This window comes from Triticum dicoccoides, chromosome 2B (genome assembly GCF_002162155.2).
Source record: "Triticum dicoccoides isolate Atlit2015 ecotype Zavitan chromosome 2B, WEW_v2.0, whole genome shotgun sequence".
NCBI classification, from domain to species: domain Eukaryota; kingdom Viridiplantae; phylum Streptophyta; class Magnoliopsida; order Poales; family Poaceae; genus Triticum; species Triticum dicoccoides.
Genome location: NC_041383.1, coordinates 400,446,378 through 400,454,596, shown reverse-complemented (window position 1 = coordinate 400,454,596; position 8,219 = coordinate 400,446,378). Strand labels below are relative to the sequence as shown.

At 49.6% G+C, this 8,219-nt stretch overlaps 1 pseudogene; it reads left to right on the top strand.

The window, feature by feature from the left end:
• The first annotated feature begins 1,930 nt into the window (after nucleotides 1-1,930).
• LOC119360908 lies at nucleotides 1,931-5,230 on the top strand (annotated as a pseudogene).
• The last annotated feature ends 2,989 nt before the right edge of the window (nucleotides 5,231-8,219 follow it).

The window sequence follows — 8,219 nt, the reverse complement described above, 5'->3', positions numbered from 1 at the left end:
GATACTGCAACGTCGAGGCCCATATCTATTCTCGCGTGGTGGTTAGTGCGTCAAGGCCAGAGGCCAACTCAGAACAAATACCCAAACCATAGTGTATTATTAGCTTGCGGAGACGAGCAGAGACTCACGATCGAAAGTGACCCTGTCGCCCCATCTCGTGGACTTACGACAAGGGCCTAGAATGCCCGGCCGTGCCACGTAACCATCTTGCGGGTGCTCTCCGGGCCCGCCCGACTTTCACCAAGGTCTCAAGTAAAGTCATTATAACCGTGTGTCCAAACATCAAGGGGAAAGCCTGAGGAATCACCCCCGGTTGATTCCACTCAATGTAATCATCAAGGTGAACGTAAGAGGGACCACCCACGAGGTTCACACTTGAGGTGTTGAACGACAGAGCCGTATCGGGAATGGTGAAATAGCAAATCACCCTCGATGACCACGACCGAATAGCTACACTATAAAATTATCATCAGGAGTGCGTTATGAGGGATCACCCTCGGCACTCGATAGTGGCTCTGCAGAGTCGAGCAACTAAAGGGGCGTGATGTGATGTGAGGTGTCGGAATCTGTTCGTCGATCACGTCAATTGAGGCGTCGATGATGAAGCAGGGGCAACAAGGGCAAGTGGGGGTCACTGATGGATCACTAGCCAACCTATACTAAGCAGCTTAGGATAAGCAGGTAAGGTACAACAACGGGTTACAAAAGTAGGCTATGCATCAGAATAGGAGCAATCAATAACAGTAGCAAAATCTAATGCAAGCATGAGAGTACAGAATGGGCGATATTGGTATGATCAAAGGGGGCTTGCCTGGTTGCTCAGACAAGAAGGAGGGTCGTTGTCGACATAGTCGATCACAGTGGCATCAGCAGCGGTCTTGAGGTCTACCGGAGAGAAGAGGGGGGAAGAAACAGTAAATACACGCAAACATATGTATAACAAGACAACAAGCGGTGCTAGAGGTGTTCAAACACGGTGCTAGGTGATACTGGCAAAGGGGGAAACATCCGGAAAAGTTTTCCCGGTCCCGGACGTCTGTCAGACAGATGAACCGGAGGGGAAAGTGTGCAGGTTTGCTATGCTAGAGATGTGTGGCGGGCAAACAGACCACGTATTTGGATTCGTCTCAAAATTCTGAGCAACTTTCATGTATAAAACTTCTTCATCCGAGCTACGGATTATTTTCTATGATTTTTCAAAGTTTTATTAATATTTTGAAATTAATTTTTAATACGAAAATAAATGCTAAAATGCTAGGCGCACCCAGCACAGTGTACACAAAAGTGTACCCAATAGCTGACAGGTGGGCCAGGGGGTCCCAGTTGACCAGTCAACATTTGACTGGTCAATAGGGGGTGGGGTCCTCCTGTCATGCACACATTTATCTAACTACTGATTAAATTAACAGGGGCGTGTGGCGCCCCGTTGGCAGTGGCACCAGGGGCTAGTGGGGCGGGCGTTAGCAGGTGCGGGCGGGGGCGCCCGTCAGGGCAAACCCGAGCGAGTGCGCGGCAAGGGGCGGCGCTGGCGCGTCTAGCCGGAGCCGCAGCGAGGGGCGAGCGCGCGGTCTGGTGCCAGCGGGCGTGGCTGCGACCGCTGCCGCGGGCAACGACGAGCGTGGGACGGCGTGGTGGCGCGCCAGAGGAGGCGGGCCGGAGCTGGAGGGTCCGAGCGGGTTGCGGCCCGTGGCCGGGGAGGTGCGGGGCAGCGCGCAGCGGCTAGGGGAGGCGCGAGTGTCCGCGACGGCGAGCGCTCGCGGCAGGGGGTGGCCGAAGGAAGCAGCCGGACAAGGCGAGGCGCAGCCAGGGGCGCGCTCGCGCACAGAAACAAAGCTTCAGGCGCGACCTCGGGAGGACTTGGGCGGCGGCTACGTCGACGGAAACTAGGAGGAAAGACGGGGGATCGGGGCTTCTCACCGCGGGAGGGACGATGGTGAGCTCATATGGTGCCGGGGTGAACCAGAAAACGCGGATCGACAGCGAGGACGCGACGGCCATGGCGAAGAAATCCGGCGATGGCGACGATGCAGAGGCTCCTCGCTCCAGCCCAGCACGTGGGGACGACGAGGACGACGAGGTGGTCCTCCTGGACGTCTACCGGTGGCACGGGAGGCTTCAGACCATGGTGACGGCGCCGCGATGGAGACGGCAGTGGTCGGGCACGTACACATCGAGCGAGAGAACGGGGTAGTGGGGGGGGGTCTAGGGTTCCTGGGAGAGAGGGAGAGGGCTGGGGTGAGTGGGGGGAATGGGGACCGAGGAGGCGGGGAGCGGCGTCCTTATCCCTCCCCGTCGGCGTGGCAGCGTGGGAAGGTGCGCCCGGTCCGATGGGGACGAACGGAAGCGCCCCGGTCGGCTGTACAGGGAAAGGAGGCATCCGACCGAGATAGGTGGGCTGGCTGGGTGGGAGTGGGCCGAGGCCTAGGGGGAGCCAGGGTTTTTTTCTACTCCTTTTATCTTTACCTTTTGCTTTTATTTTAACATCCTCCAATTGCATTTAAATAAGCCACCAAATGACTTTTCAAATATGTGGAGGTTGACAAAACAAATACTAGGAAAAACTGAGCCCTGCCACAAAAAGTTTGGGAGGCTTTTGAATTGATTTGGATTTTTCACAAATGGAAAAGTATAAGAAAAAGCTGATTTGGAAATGTTTTAATTTCCAAGGGAAATTAAATATCTCAAATTAGTTAGCGAATATTTTCAACCCATCGAACATTTTTACTTGACAGTTCGAAGAAATAAGAATTTGACTTGTTTTCGGAATTTGAATTTGACCTGTGTTTGAAACAAGTGAGGTTTAGCAAGAGTAACAATGGTGACAAGGCATCATTAATAGAGTATTACTGTAGCTTAATTATCCGGGCATCACACCGGGGCCGGATGGCCTGCCCGTAACGTTCTTCAAAACGGTCTGGCAGACCATCAAGCCGGAGGTCATGGCCCTGTTTGAGGAATCCTACTCGGGCTGTATGGATCTTGGACGCCTTAACTACGGGATCATTACCCTCATCCCAAGGTTCCGGGCGCCTCCGATATCCGCCAGTTCCGTCCCATCACGGTGATTAATGTGATATTCCGGATCCGGGCCAAAGGGTACGCCAATAGGGTGACCCTGCTCGCTGACACGATTACCCACCCGAACCAATCTGCCTTCATACAAGGCCAATTTATTCTGGATGGGGTGTTGGTATTCCACGAAGTCCGGGTGAAACACCATCGAGTAGTCTTCTTGAAGCTTGACTTCCACAAAGCGTACCACACTATCCACTGACCCTTCTTGCGGGAAGTGCTGCTCCGAAAGGGCTTTGACGACCGTTGGGTGACTCGCGTTATGCAATTGGTCTCCTGCGGCCGGACCGCGGTGAACATTAACTGTGACATTGGGCCCTACTTCCCCACCCTCTATGGGGTCTGTCAGGGTGACCCGTTCTCGCCGTTCCTGTTCAACATGGTGGTGGATGCCCTGGCCGCTATCCTCGACAAGGCCAAGGATGTCGGACATATTCGCGGCATCGTACCCCATCTAGTCGGAGGGGGAGGGGCCTCCCTCCTTCAATATGCGGATGATACCATAATAATGGTTTAGGGGTATGTTCAGGACATAGCTAACCTGAAGTTCCTCCTTCTGTGCTTCCAACAGATGTCGGGACTAACCATAAACTTCGATAAGAGTGAAGTGATGGTTCTTGGGTACCCCCCAGAGGAAGCACAGGCTATCACGGACCGACTAAATTGTCGGTTGGGTTCTTTCCCCACGACCTACCTGGGGATCCCCATTAGTGATTCGCGCCTCACCGTGGCAGATCTTCGCCCCACGGTGACCCGTATGCAACACTGCGTTGAGCCCTGGAAAGGGCGCTGGTTGTCGAAGGCTGCGCGCGTGATCCTCATCAACTCCTCGCTTGCCAGCCTTCTATGGTTCCTCATGAGCTTCTATAGCCTCCATGAGACGCTCCATAAGGCAATTGCCAAGTACCAGTCCAGATTCTTCTGGGCTGGCGAGGATGATAAGCAAAAGTACCACATGGTGAGCTGGCCGGATATCTGCAAACCCAAGGACCAGGGTGGTCTTGGGATATTGTCCTCCCGGCGCATGAACATTGCCCTCCTGACCCGTTGGCTCTGGCACATTGCTAATGGCGACGGAGGCCTTTGGCTCACCATCATCCGGAACAAGTACCTTCATGGACAACCACTCGCATTCTGTCAGCGCTCGGGCGGCTCCCAGTTTTGGCAGGCCGTCATCCAGCTGCTACCTGTGCTTCACATTGGCACATCCATCTCGGTTGGTACTGGGTCCTCGACCCTGTTCTGGTTTGATCGGTGGATTGGCGACATCCCCCTGGCCGCACGATTTCCGGAGCTATTCGCCATTGCTGTTGACCCTCGGTCTCTGTCGAGTCGGCCCTTATTGACTTAGGGCGCCTCGCTTTTTACCGCCCCTTTGGCCCGCGTGAAGTGGCCGCCTGGGATGCCCTCCTCCAAGACATCGCCCTTCTCCCGATGAACGTCACCGACACCCTGGAAGCCATCTCTTGGCATCTGGAATCATCCGACTGCTTCTCCACCAAATCCCTCTATGCGGCCATCGCCCCCTCGACGGCCCCCGAGCCCTTCAGTCTGATTTGGGACATCCGCTTGCCCCTGAAAATCAGGATCTTCCTATGGCAATGGATCCGCGGCCGCCTCCCATCCGGCATGGAGGTCCTCAAGCGTAATGGACCCGGAGATGGGATTTGTCCCCTGCGCGGCACGGTGGAGGACGCTAATCACATCTTCTTCTCGTGCTCCACGGCCCAGTTTCTCTGGTCCAGTTTCCGCGAGACGGTTGGGGGCCAGTGGTGCAACTCCAATTTCCCTGACCTGCTTGCGGAGATCCATGCCTCCCCCCTCGCTACCGCCATATTAGATGGCTCCGCGTTGGGGTCCTTGCCTGGACGCTTTGGACCGTTCGCAATAAGCTTGTCATCCAGAAGGTGCCTCTCCAACGCGCTACTGACGCCATCTTTAAAATGTGTGGGTACTTGCAGCTTTGGCGGCCGCTTAGCCGCCCTTAGGATCGGGACGTCATCAACACCCTCCTCGCCGACCTTCGATCGCTGGCCTTCCGCTTGGCGCCCCCGCTCCCACCGCCACCCCCGGAGCCCGACTAGCTGCTCCGTTGCACCCCATGTGTGCGTGCTTTTTCTGTTTTCCAGGGCTTGTTGAGCTGTGCCCTCAGCATTAACCCTCTTGGCTACCATTTGTACTAGACCTGTATGTTTGTGTGCGTGTGTGAACCTGTGTTGGATGTTGGCTTGGGCAGTTGCTTTATAATATAAAGCGGGGCGAAAGCCTTTTTCGGTAAACCATTGAGATCGTAAGTTTTGCTTCTTGTTGTTGTACATATTGGTCAATTCATTGATTCACTCAATGCTGCAACTTGATAATCATCACATTGTATAGTCCGAACGCGCTGATATACTTTACCACATGACCGAGGCATGCACTTACATTCATACATTATTGGATGAAACTCAAGGGGTTGCGGGTTCTGAGTCGAGTATCGTTGAATCTGGAATTGATGAATTCGAAAAATTATTGAACATCCGGTTATCTCAGACGTAATATTTACATTTGAACTATTATAGCATTAGGGATATTTGCATGTTATTTATGGATGAATTATGCTATTTTCTATGATTATCTTGAGTGTTGTGGACTTAAGAAGAAGAAAAACAGAGCAAACATTTAGGGGATAGGGTTGGAAGGTCGACTCCCGTATCTGTGTCCGCGGACGAGTCCCGACCAGTTCGTGAATAAATAGTATGTCTATTTTAAGAGTCGATGTTGTAGATGCCCTAATACTAGTAGTAGTTTTTTTGACGTGTAGGATCTAATTGGAGATTGGTAATAAACTACACAATGTAAAGAATACAAGTCAGTAATAAGAAACATAAAAGCAATATCATTATGTCAAACGATCTTTAATTCCTTACCTAGGGGCAGAGGACTAGAGCTAATTAGGAAAAGAACCATGCTTTTGGCTTTGGCTTTTTTCTTTATTTAGCACAACAAACCAGTGTCTTGTGTCTGGTAATCACAAGGTTAAAATGCAGTCCAAAGTAAAGGATGCGGGGCAAATTACTACTCGTTCGGAATTACTTGTCTCGAAAATGGATGTATCTAGAACTTCTAGATACATCCATTTTCGAGACAAGTAATTCCGAACGGAGGGAGTAGAAGCAAACGCGCGCCATGCTGCGCCGTTTTTTTCTTTGACATAAAGAAACATTATATTTTTGGTATTATGTTTGGTCTCATTCAACTATAATCCCCATGTATGTATCATTCTAGTCAGTGAGAACTACATGGAACCTTAGTTTTGTAGCACTGGAAAAAAAAGAATACGTAGATTACATGAAGGCGACTTCTTTGGCAACAATGCACAGGAAGGTCGGCCATATCCATCTACCTTGAACCCCATATATTGCTCATTTTGCTTGTCATTCTGTTTCTGATGTACATATACAGAAAATGAACACACTGTGAATATGCATATCTGTCAAATAATTTCTCATGAATAAGGAAAAAATGTACAATCCTAACCGTTTAACCACCATTCCTGACACCTGAAGAGATAGGAGTATCAACAAAAAAGGTGACAACTTCCACCTATGCAAGCATCTGTTAATAGCTACATTGTGAAAAGAAAAACTACACTATTACATGAACAGTGCTAATCTGATATAACATTGATTCTAAGCACATGTACATCTCGTGAGGAAAACTAAAACCCCATGGTGCCATTTAGATATATCAGTGGAAATGTAATATACAAAAAATCACTCCCAAATTATAAGAAAAGGGAATGGGGTTAGAACTTATTAAGAAGTCATAAGCACATGCAAGTCACAGCAACAACAACAAAAATATTGGCGCTTCACAATTTAATAGTGCCCCATGGAAGGAATAGCCACACGCTCCTTACTTAGCCCTTCCATCTTGAGAGAATAACAAAATAAAAGTTAAATTATTAAGGTATGAACATATAAGAAAACTTGAACATTTGTTACATATACATAACTCCAAATTATGTACTTACAACACAAAAATCATTAACAAAAATAATTGCTCTTCTTCTGTCCAAGAAGACAGCGGATTCGGCTGAAAATTCACAAGCATGCTCTCCATTGTCAGTTTGTCACCTCACCACCAGAAAAGAACATACACAGTAAGATACAGCTGAACTGTACTATATTCAAGGACAACACAATACATGTGGCAAATAGAGATACTATCTCATTTATAAATGTTATATGTTATATTGGTAGACAATACTATGGATGCCGAAAGTAAATTCAATCACGGTATCAGTATGTTAATGACACTTAAATGGAGGATTTGGGTCCTCAAAACAATGTGTCCCCATGATCATTTACTTACAGAACGATATCTTTTTCTTCCTCATTCTTATTTTGGTTTTCGTATCACGGATGTTGGTTCGCGCTTTATGGCATTTCAACGAGCAAACTAATCCAATCCCACAAAGGATTGTTCATGGAACTACTATCAAAATGATTCGGACCATATTTCCAAGTGTCATTCTTTTGTTCATTGCTATACCATCGTTTGGTCTTGCGTTGACAGTACTAATAATGGCATTTGTTATCTTATTCGGAGTTCAAGGAATAGCCTTTCATCTTGGGAATGAGAATGTCGCGGATCTCAATGTTCTCGTCATGACCAATGCTCCTAACGAGGGTGACTTTCCCATAGACCAACCTCCCGTTGGCGGACTACCAGACCTCCAGCAGGAAATGGCGCACGCCGCCCATCCCGAAGACATAATTGCGGAGTTGACTTCCAAGGTTGAAAGAATATTTCACGAAGTAGGCACTCCTCTTCCTTTAGAGGAAGGTGAATCTGCGCGATCGTTCACTGAAAATCATGTATTGTGGAATAGTGAGGGAGGAGATACTCTTCAACAAATCTTCTCCGATTATACGGAAGCCGGGGACGCAAGCGAATTCGTCGCAATAGCCACCAATCTGGCGAAGCGGTTTCGCCGCGCCGAGCTCAGTGAACCGGATTCTCCCGACCCCGATGCGCCTTTGGAAGAGCAGGAGGCTCATTCCACGGGATCCCCTGAAAGCACAAAAGCAAATGATGGGGCGAACAAGGCAGGCCCGTCTTCTTCGCGGAAGCGTAAAAGGTGGGATGATGATTTTGGGTCC